The sequence below is a fragment of the Phyllobates terribilis genome, unplaced genomic scaffold, assembly GCF_046119375.1.
Source record: "Phyllobates terribilis strain yellow unplaced genomic scaffold, ASM4611937v1 Scaffold_63__1_contigs__length_7903474, whole genome shotgun sequence".
Lineage (NCBI taxonomy): Eukaryota > Metazoa > Chordata > Amphibia > Anura > Dendrobatidae > Phyllobates > Phyllobates terribilis.
In genome coordinates, this window is record NW_027362823.1 from 1937416 (window position 1) to 1950672 (window position 13257).

Genomic DNA, 13257 nt, shown 5'->3' on the forward strand with positions numbered 1-13257 from the left:
CTTAAAGTGAATACAGGCAACAATCTAAACCTGACACCTTTACTTGCACAAATCGCAACGCTTGTCAACACTGAATTCCTAAACATTGGAGATGCCTATATATGAAAACACAGCGGTGGTGGTGCGCTTGCTCCCAGAGCCATCCCAGTCTTTTCATACAGGTGAAGACACATAGGGCAAGTTTCATTTGCAGTTAAAATTTAAAGTCATTTTCTCATTTTTTTTTTTTTTTTACATCTTGGATCATTACTTGATGGGGTTTTTTTTGCACCAAAATAATTCTTCAAAATGGCGCACACAGTACAATGAATTCTTTATTTTCGTCTTTAATCTTTTTTTTTTTGTGACTTTAATGAAAAAAAAATTGGATGCTCCTCTAACACAGCGCAAAATTTTGTGCGAGAAATGTATCATATAAAATCAATTATGGAGGTTATATTTTTCGGGCACAGAGTTTGCTCAATTGATGAATCGGCTGAAAACATTAGGCAAAAAAAACCCAAAAAAAACCCCCACAGCCGTAATGGTGATCGCTTTGTGTTGTGGACTGCTGGAAACATCGAGGGCAAAACTGAAGAATAAATATGTATCAGTAGTGCTGGTGGATTTAGGTGTTGGCCAAAAGGCACAGGTTAGACTCTCCTTACCTAGACACTGAATACCATCGAGGGCCACTTGGGTAGCAGATTCAGCAGAGTAAAGGATAACGCCAGCACAATCCTGTAAGTAAATGACATGTTCCCAATTTATCACATACAATAACCAGAATTGAAGAAGAACAAAAATTCTACTTTAAAGAGGACATGTCACCAAGTCAGAAGTGACCAGTGTTTGCCCTTACTTTATTCCCGCTGCTCCCCCGAGTATTACACTTTTTCATTTTTTTAAATCCACCATACGGTTGCAGAGATATGGGCCTTTTTATTTAGTGTTGATTGTGTGTAATCTTTATAAGGGGGCGTGGCCCACAGGATAATTATGCAGAGCAGCCTAAAGACACGCCCCTGAGGATCCTGTGAGCCACGCCCCCTTTGATATAGATCATAAAATTTAGCAGTAAGTAAAAAGGCCCATATCTCTGGAACAGTATGGCAGATTTAAAAAAAAATAAAAAATCATGTTCAGGGAAGAAGTAGGAATACAATAAAAGAAAGAAAGAAAAAAAAAAGCTCCCTTTTCATCTAAAGACAGGTCAATGTTTAATAAGACCCCTCTTCGGTGGGGTCTCCTCTTCGGTGGGGTCTCCTCTTCGGTGGGGTCTCCTCTTCGGTGGGGTCTCCTCTTGGGTCTCCTCTTTGGTGGGCCTCCTCTTGGGTCTCCTCTTCGGTGGGGTCTCCTCTTTGGTGGGTCTCCTCTTCGGTGGGTCTCCTCTTGGGTCTCCTCTTCGGTGGGTCTCCTCTTCGGTGGGGTCTCCTCTTGGGTCTCCTCTTCGGTGGGGTCTCCTCTTCGGTGGGGTCTCCTCTTTGGTGGGTCTCCTCTTGGGTCTCCTCTTCGGTGGGTCTCCTCTTCGGTGGGGTCTCCTCTTCGGTGCCAATTCTGGTGTTCTTAACAGAAGCATACAGTCTAGATCACGTGAAGTCATTATCGGTCTTTACTCCTCTTTGGTCAGACCTCATCTGGAATACTGTGTACAGTTTTGGGCACCACATTTTAAAAAAGACATCGACAAACTGGAGCAAGTTCAGAGAAGAGCGACCAGAATGGTGACTGGTCTGCAAACCATGTCCTATGAGGAACGGTTGCAGGATTTGGGAATGTTTAGCTTGCAAAAAAGAAGACTGAGAGGAGACTTAATAGCTGTCTACAAATATGTCAAGGGCTGTCACATTGTAGAAGGATCATCTTTATTCTCATTTGCACAAGGAAAGACTAGAAGCAATGGGATGAAACTAAATGGGAGGAGACACAGATTAGATATTAGAAAAAACTTTTTGACAGTGAGGATGATCAATGAGTGGAACAGGCTGCCACGAGAGGTGGTGAGTTCCCCTTCAATGGACGTCTTCAAACAGAGGCTGGACAGACATCTGTCTGAGATGATCTAGTGAATCCTGCTTTGAGCAGGGGGTTGGACCAGATGACCCAGGAGGTCCCTTCCAACTCTACTATTCTATGATTCTATGATTCACATGCTGTTGTGCAAATGGAATAGACAATAGATGGAAATTATTGGCAATTATCAAGACACCCTCAATAAAGGAGTGGTTCTGCAGGTGGGGACCACAGACCACATCTCAGTACCAGTGCTTTCTGGCTGATGTTTTGGTCACTTTTCAATGTTGGTTGTGCTTTCACACACGTGGTAGCATGAGACGGACTCTACAACCCACAGAAGTTGCTCAGGTAGTGCAGCTCATCCAGGATGGCACATCAGTGAGAGCTGTGGCAAGAAGGTTTGCTGCATCTGTCAGCGTAGTGTCCAGAGGCTGGAGACACTACCAGGAGACAGGCCAGTACACCAGGAGACGTGGAGGGGGCCGTAGGAGGGAAACAACCCAGCAGCAGGACCGCTACCTCCGCCTTTGTGCAAGAAGCAACAGGAGGAGCACTTCCAGAGCCCTGCAAAATGACCTCCAGCAGGCCACAAATGTGCATGTGTCTGCACAAACTGTTAGAACTGACTCCATGAGGGTGGTATGAGGGCCCGACGTCCACACATGGGGGTTGTGCTCACAGCCCAACACTGTGCAGGACGCTTGGCATTTGCCACAGAACACCAGGATTGGCAAACTCGCCACTGGCTCCCTGTGCTCTTCACAGATGAAAGCAGGGTCACACTGAGCACATGTGACAGACGTGACAGAGTCTGGAGACGCCGTGGAGAGCGATCTGCTGCCTGCAACATCCTTCAGCACGACCGGTTTGGCAGTGGGTCAGTAATGGTGTGGGGTGGCATTTCTTTGAAGGGCCGCACAGTCCTCCATGTGCTCGCCAGAGGTAGCCTGACTGCCATTAGGTACCGAGATGAGATCCTCAGGCCCCTTGTGAGACAATATGCTGGTGCAGTGGGCCCTGAGTTCCTCCTAATGCAGGACATTGCAGTGTGTATTTTCTTATGTCCATGTATTTACTACTAAAAGTAATTTTTTACATTTAGATTTCATTTTTCACTGGTTATTACAGACTTATTGCTTCCCTGCACATTCAAGTTTCATGTTTTCTTTGGGCATAGATCAGCTAAAAGGCACTCAGGAAAAAAAAACAGATGAAAGATCTACAAACTCTCCCTTAAGACTGTCAGAAGGAGCTCACTGATAGATTCTCAGTTAGCTAATTTTGCAGCCAGGAATAGACAGTGCAGCACAGATGCTACAGAACGCAACATTTTTAATGAAACTCAATAACGGAAATCAATTTTAGCCCCAAATACTTGCATTAAAGTAAAAAAAACAAATGGCCGCAAAGCAGGACAACCGATTTAACTCCTTACCAACATCTGCCGTACGTGTATGGTATAAGTCAGTAGCGGGTGCATGGAGCAGAGTCAGCTCGCCCCGTACATGGCAGATAATGGCTGTGACAAACAACCAGGACCTGCCTCTAAGAGCTGCGAGTGGAGCGAAGATCTGCCCACCACTGTTAACCTGTTCAGTGCTGCTGTCAATCTCTAACAGCAGCATTAACAGCGCGCCGACATTGGGACGCATCGTTCCATGCGCCCACCGGCGCTCCTGTGACGCGATCACAGGGCACACACGGACTGCTATGACATCCGGGGGTCTGCTGAAGCCTCCATGCCTGTCATCATAAAGCTTCATTTGGGCTGTAAAGAAGAAAGTGATTTTGCTATATGGAGCATTACTGTGGTATCGCTGTATATAGCACAAGCAATCAGATAATGTATACAAATGCAGTGAAAATTTAAAAAAAAAAAAAAAAGTCTAAAATATTAAAACCCCACACGTTCAACTCACCTCCCACTAAAAATAAAGATAATAAAAATATACACATTTGTGGTATGGTCTCTTTCAGAGAAATACAATCTATCCAAATATAAAAAACAAACGATCAGTGAACACAGAAAAAAATTCAAAAAGACAAAATTGCATTTTTTTCGTTCGCCACAATACTACAGAAAACCCTGTAAGAAGCGATGACCATGTCATATGTGTCCCAAAATGTTATCAATAAAGTCCTCTTGCCCTTCAAAAAATAAGCCCCCACACAGCTCCATCAACCCGAAAAACGAAAATGTTACGGGTCTCAGAAAAACTCTTGGAGAAGTTTGGTCTTGCTGTAATCACACTGAGGAGTAGGATCCTATTACCAGGTCATTTTCACCACACTATGTGCGCCGTTAAAATCCTTCCCAGAAAAACAAGGTCAGGCTTTTTTTTTCGCACTTTTACTGCACTTGGACTTTTTTTCCCGTTTTCTAGTACTATGTGGTAAATGAATGGTGGGATTTATAAGTACCGCTCATCCTACAAAATAACAAGACCTCACACTATGTGGACAGACATTAAAAGTTATAGCCCTTGGAAAAAGCCAAGGAAAAAACAGAAAAAACCATCAATTGGTTCTGTTGGGAAGGGGTAAAGCTGAAGAAACGCATGTAACAGCAGAATATGGAGGAAGGTGAGATATCACAGGCTGGTGGATACTACCTGCTCCATCGCTGGCAGAGTAACCCATCCCCATGGAGGCCGCTGATATCTTCTCTTGTAGAAACGGATCCAAAATCTATAAAACATGGGGAACAGTCAGCAGAGGGTTTGGTGATTGGCTCATATTGGCGATATACCCAGGGGCATTACTGGGCACAGGGAAGATTGGGAATGAATAGGATTGGCTGTTAGATATGTGATCTCTTCAATTAAAGGGGATGTCTAGTTGGAACAAGTTCTCACTGATCTCTGGATAGGTGATGACTCTTAGATCGGTGGGTTTGGCCGCTATGACCCAATCAGCAGAACAGCACTTATAGATAGAAGTGAGCGAAGTGCAAATGTTCAGCCGCCGGTCCGTTCATTCTCTATGGGGGGCGCTGTACTCAGCTTTCTCCTGCATAGAGAATGAATGGAGCGGTGGTCCGGGGAGGTACTAGCAGGGATTAGTTGGGTTCCCAGCAGATCTAGAAGTTGTCACTTATCATGTGTTGGGGAATAATGACTTCTCCTCTGATAAATGTGCTGATTCCTGTCAGTTGTGGTCGCTGAGTGCGTGTGATGGGATGTGGCTCCGTCCGTTATATTATATCACGTCTTATACCTATAATCTCGCTGATCGCAGGTGTCTGTCTTCACACTCAGATGAGATGGAACAAACTGACGATATAGGACTTTTTTTTTTTCTTCAAATTCAAACCGAGCAATCCTATTGGCTGAGTATGAATGCAGTTACCATGGTGACAGAAGTAGCTGCACATTTAAAGGGACAAGATACTAATATTGTACTAAAGTGTATTTTATTATATACTTCACATAACTGACTGGGTACACCTTGGTGCTGGTGGGATGGCTTTTTTTTTAATCAAACAACATGTTTACTAAGTACCCTATATTATATATATTTCCTATTGCTTTTTACTTACTTATAGCAGGGTATATGTTCATATTGTTTCTATCCTAAGTTTGTCTATTTTCTAATAAAGACATGACCAGTCCTCTTTATAATTTTATAGTGACCCCATTGAGGTCATGGACTGATATTGGGGATTGCAGAGTTGGGGCAAGGTGTTGGTGCTAAGTAAGTGACATCAAATGAAGGCTATGGTGCATATGACTCGCCCCCTGGGCCGTGGGGCACTCGGATCCGGGCAGTAGGGGAACGATGGGAGTAGTAGTGGCAACTCGGTTCCGTGGCTCAGGGTGGTCAGGCCAGTGGTAGTCCGTTATGTGCTGATGTTTATGTCCGACTACGCCACCCGTGGATTTGCGGTTATTAGGAACCGCCGCTGCATGCAGACCGCTGGGGCTGATGAGGTGTGCAGCTAGGGTAGTGTGACTCCCCACGGGAAGAGTGCGGCCCCAGGGCAGTATAGTGGATGGTGGGAGTGATGGTAGTGAGGGTCCCAGTGCTGATAGTGCTGGAGAAGCAAGGAGCACACAGACAACAGGTTGCAGTCCAGGGTCTTTACTAGAACAGGTAAATTGACCCATAAACAGTCCCGGCTAGGAGGGGGACCTGGATGTCTGAGAGTAACGGGGAAATTGGCCCTGGTCAGGGTGAGGGTGTAGGCCTACCGTGCTTTCTGCGCTCCTTCTGGCTATCTCCTCCTGATAGGGTAACAGCCCACGTTTCCGAGCTTTCCGTGTATTCTCGCCTGTATGGCCTGCGACGTGGGTTCCTTTCTGCTCCCAGCCTTGTACGGCTTTACTGGTCCCTTCGGTTGTGGCAGGGCCTCCAGGCTTCTTAGGCCAAGGAATATACAGTCCCTTGCGGACTGGTTCTCTGCTGGGGGATGTGGAATCCTTCCAGCCTCAGACACCAAAGTCTGGTAAGGTCAGTCTCTGATTTGCCAAGACAGGCTCTCTTCGCCTCTCGTCTCTGGCTGGTGGCTCTCCTACTGCCACACTTCCTCTTAGGTGCAATCAACTTTCTGTCCCTGCTCCACTCTGGGACACGTCTCAGTGCTGAGACAGGCCATCCATTCTCTCTAACCCTGCCCCCAGTACCAGCTTTTATAGGGGCAGCCAGCTCCCCCTACTGGCCTGAGACAGGAGGCATTGCATGCTAATGTTCCCCTGACTAGAGAACCTCCCCCTTGCTCTCAGACACAGCTTTAATTACACTTGTGGCATCCAGGCCAGGGTGACACACATACATAGTAAATCAGTCTTGTTGTGCCACAGAAATCCTGTTCTATAACACAAAATATCTTCATATGATGAGGAGTTGTGTTGTGTTTTTCTCCATTTACATTCTAGCGTGGTGATCACATAAAATGTAAAATTCCTATTAAATAATTACTGAATGACAGTAGCCTGTATCCCTGGAGGACAAGTCATTTACCGCTTCACCAGGTTTGATGTTCTAATGCATTTAGATGTTTCAGTATTTGTATATATCTTTTTTTTCCCCCCTTAAGGGTATTCAAGCGCAGACTGTGGCAAACTTCTTCCTGGCCTTTGAAGCACAGCTTTCAATTATTCCTATCGTAAACCAGGTAAAAAGCTTCGAGCCGAGCGTGATCAGACTCCTTCAGTCCCGCAGCAGGTAAATCTGTGAACATCGCCGGCACTCCTGCTGTTCCTAGCACCGATCCCTCTATGAGCGGCTGTGCAGTAATGAAGGCAGGATTCACCCCAAACTTGCTCGTCTTTTTTTTCGATTTCCAGTTCTGGTAATTAGTGATACACATGTGTATATCCAGTGGTCAACTCAAAACCTATGTATGGAAAATCAATTGTTTGCTGTATGCATCTCATTTGTAGGATGCACACTATTCATTTCAATATGGAGCGGAGTAGGAGGAGACTTTCATTGCTGTCGCCCTTTACTTCCTCCCTGCTGATAGGAAATGCCATGCGGTTTGCTTGTGTCCTGTGATTACAGCAGCCTGCAACAGTTTTCAAGTGTGCACTCCCCGGCTCAGGCATCAAGCTGTAAATGATAACATTAAAACGCTGCTACCCCTTTGTTAGTCACTTTTTTATCTTCTTCCCCTTCTACGAATGCTGTAGTCCGTTATTCTAGAACTGCTCTGAAAATGGTTCTCTGGAGTGTTGGGATTTGGGTTTAGGGTGGGTTATGGGAATTGAAGTTCAGAATGATTTGATTAAAAAAAATATGAAATTAAAATTCCTCTGTTCTTGAGAAGGTCAGGAGAAAATGAAAGGATTCATCTAGTCTGTTCAGCGCTCCCAGGAGACAGGCACCAGGCGGAGGTATTAAAAGTCTTCAGAAATTTACTTAGATAAAAATCATCATAAAAAAACGATACATAGAACAACGCGTTTCGGCTATATATTGGTACAGAATAGCCTTCCTCAGGTAAGATATTGCTTTACAGTCTGTTAGAGTTATATAGTCTATATAGGTTCACTTGAATAAATTAATTAGGTTAAATGGTCAAGACCTGGTGGTTCTTCATTAGCTTAATTGCTGCTTGGTGGTTTTCAGTATGCTTGTTTCTTTTGTTGTTACAGGTATATTTGCAGTACATGATAAAATATATGGTGAAAAACACACACACATGAAAAACATTACAAACATTGATTTGCGTGTGTACAGTAGAGATGAGCGGTGTTCTACTCGAACTGTTCGCCAATCTCAAATTCGAGCTGTTTTGGGCGGTGTTCGAGCCGTTCGGCGAACACGAACAATTTGAGAAAAATTCGGCTGTTCGAGGTTATGTTCGATAACTGTTCGTGCACCAAAATCATAACTGGATTTTTTCTCAGTAATGATGAAAATTAATGTTAATACGCAGTTTGAGTGTACAGCGGGGTGGGGGGAGGGGCAGGGGATGGATCTCTGCAGGAACAATGAAGATCTCCATTTTTTTTTCTCTTTCCCGCATTTACAGTGGGGAGGTGCAATCTGTCAGCCTATCAGCAGCGCACACACGGAGCGAAGTGCTTTTTTTCACACAAGCAAGGGCATGTGTGATTGGCAGTGTATGTCACATGTCCTTGCCCTATAAGACCAAGCCATTTTCCCCGTCGCCACCATTTTCTCACTGCTGCAGCTGCGTGTTAGACGGCACCGCTGTTGCTGTGTGCGCTATACCTTGTTAATTTCAAGCCAATTTTCGCACAAATCTACAGATAGCTTGGGAGTAGGGAATAGTTGTGATTGCAGTCCTTTTAAGGACTAGGTTACAGCATTTCCTACGACTTTTATCAGGCAGGTCTGTGCTCTTAAATAGATAGATTGTGGGAGTAAAGACTAATTGTAATTGCAGTCCTTTTCAGGACTAGGTTACATCAGTTCCTATCAGTTTTTGCCAGGCAGGTCTGTGCCAGTGCTGTGCAAGTTTTTTTCACAGCATTTGGCTGAATCTAGCAAAGCTAATCCTTTTTGGCCTATTGCAGAGTGTGTTAGTCAGTGGAGTAGCCTATCTGTGTTGCAAGATATACCACCTGTGAATAGAATACCAATTTTTTTACTGCACCTAGTGAAGTAAAATCTTTTGGGCATAGCATCATTCTATTAGTCCATCTATACTGACCTCCATCAGGTTGCAAATTAAAAATAATTTTTATCTGCATCTACCTCTGAAAAAATATTTGGGCTTCTAGCTGTGTGTGGGACTTGTTCTATTAGTCCATCTATACTGACCTCCATCAGGTTGCAAATTGAATATAATTTTTATCTGCATCTAGCTCTGAAAAAATATTTGGGCTTCTAGCTGTGTGTGGGACTTGTTCTATTAGTCCATCTATACTGACCTCCATCAGGTTGCAAATTGAATATAATTTTTATCTGCATCTAGCTCTGAAAAAATATTTGGCCTTCTAGCAGTGTGTGGGACTTGTTCTATTAGTCCATCTATACTGACCTCCATCAGGTTGCAAATTAAAAATAATTTTTATCTGCATCTACCTCTGAAAAAATATTTGGCCTTCTAGCAGTGTGTGGGTCTCATTGTATTAGGCCATCTATACCAAGCTCCACCAGCTTTGAAATTAATAATAATTTTTAGCTGCATCTAGCCCTGAAAATAATTTTTCCCAATAGTGGTAGCAATAGAAATATGGGGCGCGCGCCTGGCTAACAAAAATATACGCTTAATAACACAAAACACCAGCCTAGCGCACTGCATTAATAAGATGGCATCATCGTCTCTCCCAGTGCTAGGCCTACTACGCAGGCTAGTATTCCTGTGCCTAAAACACAATGTATGGGTCCGCGCTAGCCACTATGTTGAGGGGTATAAAGCTGCTGCTAACGCTTTATAACAATTCAATTGGCAGATTTTCACAGAGCTCTTCCACAACGCCCACCCATCGGGCAACAGTTGCCCACCCTCCCTATGGGATCTAGTGGCGAATAGTTGATGCCATTAATCAGAGCGTCAGTTGCCCCGTCAACGTGGCAAGCATACGGTAAGGCATGGGAAGAGTGGACACGACTAGTAGCAGGCAGACGGGTTGACCAATGTGAACAAGCCAGATCACAAGTCACCATAGAATTTCTCCACCAGCTAATGATGAGGGGCATATCAGGGGCGTCAGCGCAGCGGTGGCGGACCGGAGTAGCATTTCACTTCCAACTACTGAATTGGGGAGATGTGACAAAGATTCATCATCAGACAATCCATAAAAGGGTGGAAAACGGGTCAGCCAAGTCAGGAATGTAGACGTCCCGTCCCGTGTCACTAAAACTGATTTCTCACATCTTATCCCTAACACCATTAACATGACACTCACAATTTGAAGCAACACTAATGTCTACTGCATTTGTGATCGCCTTCTTCGGGGCGCTATGTATAAGCGAATTAGTCCCTCAATCCAAAATTACCACCAGTGGACGCTTATTACACCAGGAAGTAGTCATAGCCAATAATGCAATACGTGTACGCATACACCAATCGAAAACGGTTCCAGCGGGCAGGGGTACTTGGGTACTTCTACAACCCACAAACGGTACACTGAGTCGGGTAACAATAGTAAAAACATATCTAACCATCAGATCACAAAGTAATTTCTTCGTATCACACATTGATGGAACGCCATTATCAAGATACCTGTTCCAAGCTATATTTAATAAATGCATAACATCGGCAGGGAACCACCCCAAAGATTACGGGACACACTCATTCCGCATAGGTGCGGCCACGGAAGCAGCAAGAGCAGGACTGTCAGAAACGGAAGTTCAGAGGATAGGGAGATGGCGATCCACGTGTTTGGCGAGATACATAAGACCGGACTTGTTATCCTAACGTGGTTTGTTTCTTTTACAGGTGACGATAAGCCAACAGTGTGAGTGATAGGCCACTCGTATATATATTGGGCACAAAAAAGGGCGAAAGTCCGCCCAGGCGGGAGGAAATTAGAGTTTCATAACACATATTTCAACTGGAGAGGTATTAGAGGCCTGCTATGGCCACAGGTACTAATGGAGGTAATCAAGGTAGGGAGAGAGGCAAGAGGTCCGGTCATCTTAGTTATACAGGCCGGGGGAAACAACCTAGGTCATCACAAGAGCGCATAACTAATGGCAATAATGAAACTAGACACTGAGCGCTTCAGAGAATTTTTCACAAAATTAGCTATAGTATGGTCAGAGATTGTGCCGATAGCGGTATGGCAAGGTGCGCGAGACATCACGGCCATCGAATGGACAAGGCGGGTAATAAATATTCGGATGGCAAAATTTAGAAGAGACAGAGGCGGTGTAGTGATACGACACCGACAACTGGAAGGAGATAAAGCAGGCCTCATACGGCCCGACGGTGTTCACTTAATAGATATTGGACTGGACATATTCCTGTCAGGACTCCAGGACAGAGTGGAACAAGCGTTAAGAGTGATGGGTGGGGGTCAGAGTCCTGCATACGAGTACGCTGGATCCTCCGTGGCCTGGAAATAGAAAGGACATGTTGGAGAGTTACACTTGTTGGCCAACTTGCCGGAGTGGGGACCCAGGGCATGCTGCAACAAGCTGAATTATTTTAGAAATAAAATGCCTTTCTAATGGAATGAGTATAAAGAGTTAATAAAGCTGTGACCGATCCTCACCTATCCAGTTGTAAGAGTTACATTATTGGGTTGTCCATAAAAGGGGGGCGGTAGGGGGGCTGAGCATCTGGGTTTGGTTGGGGGTCCCCACAGTCTGCCTAGGCTAGATTAATTTAAAAATTCTTATTAGATACACAGGCGGTGCAGCTTGCTTCGCAGCTGGGCTACTATGCCCAAAGTATTGCCTAGGCTAGATACAGTTAAAAATTCTACGCTGACTAGCAGACACTGAAGATTTGGAGCAGACCTCTGAGTAAACAGCTCTTCAGACTCAACCATCTGTGTTACCCCAAGCCATAGTGTATGTAGTTTCTTACAGTTAAAAGGGGGGGTGCGACCCAACCCACCTGGAATTGACGATGCCAACGTCACGTAAGACACAGCAAGGGGACTCCCAAAATTGTGGCACAGACACCACTTAACCCTAGAACGCATACCTGTGGCCTTGCAGGCCCGCCCAGTTAATTGTTTTCTATTTTCTGCAAGATTGCTTTAGTTAGAATTTTGAAACTCTAGGTATTCTTCATGTATATAGTTGTTTGTCATTTGAGTTTGAGTTATTCCATGTTATTTGCACACGGGCCTAAAGGGCCCCAGGTATGTGAAAGTGTAGATTTTTATGGTCATGCGTTCTAGGGTTAAGTGGCATCAATTGCCCCACTGTTGCTTAAAACGGTTGGTGAGGTGATTTTACCAAATCCCCAAGCTTTTAGTCTCCCAAGGATGACACAGGGGTAGAAATGTCCTTGCGAATCCATGATTTGATCATCTTTATGAACGTGAGTCTGTCTACATTCTCAGTGGACAGCCGCGTGCGCTTATCTGTCAGCACACCACCAGCAGCGCTGAACACACGTTCAGAGAGAACGCTGGCTGCATGGCATGACAAGATCTCCAAGGCGTGAGTGGCGAGCTCCGGCGATTTTTCAAGATTGGAATACCAAAATGAGCAAGGGTCCAGTGACACAGTCATGGCTTCGATGTTCACTTGGAGATTCTCCTGTACCATCCTCTCTAGGCATTGACTATGTGTCAGACTTCTTGTCTCCTGTGGCCTTGCAAAGGATGGTCTAAAAAAGTGGTGAAACGATTCCACAAAATTGCTGTTACCAGCAGATACTGTGTTACTGTTACTGTTTGAGTGATGAAGACTCGACAGTCCCACCGTTGGCAAGTTAGAACTGTGAGATTCACTACGTGCACCACTGGTGTTTTGTGGAAAAGCACATGTAAGATTCTGCAACAGATACTCCTGCATTCGTCAATACCTTTTTATGGCAGGAATTATTTCGGCAAATATACTTTTGTACCGGGGATCTAAGAGTGTGGCAACCCAGTAGTCGGGATTACTTCGAATTCTGACAATCCGGGGGTCATGTTGCAGGTAGTGCAGCAAGAAGGCACTCATGTGTCTTGCGCACCCAGAAGGACCAAGTCCTTGTTGTGTTGGTAGCGAGGTAAGAATCATGCTTCCTTCCTCTGCCCTCTCCCTCCAACCTCGCACAACAGAAATGTGATCAAGGTCTCCCTCATCTGATGAGTCTTCCATGCCCATTGCCAGTTCGTCCTCCACTTCTTCCTCGGCTCCTGCACCTTCCTCAACAGTTTGGCTGCTACCATGCGCCCTGGT

At 45.0% G+C, this 13257-nt stretch overlaps 1 long non-coding RNA gene across 1 annotated transcript in view; it reads right to left on the reverse strand.

Annotated features, from left to right (window-relative positions):
- Window positions 1-646: 646 nt before the first annotated feature.
- The window catches only part of LOC141192506 (uncharacterized), a 35870-nt gene continuing 23259 nt past the window's right edge, over window positions 647-13257 (reverse strand). The window contains exon 3 of the long non-coding RNA XR_012265890.1: window positions 647-720. This is a non-coding gene — a long non-coding RNA (uncharacterized lncRNA). The remainder of the gene's footprint in view (window positions 721-13257) is intronic.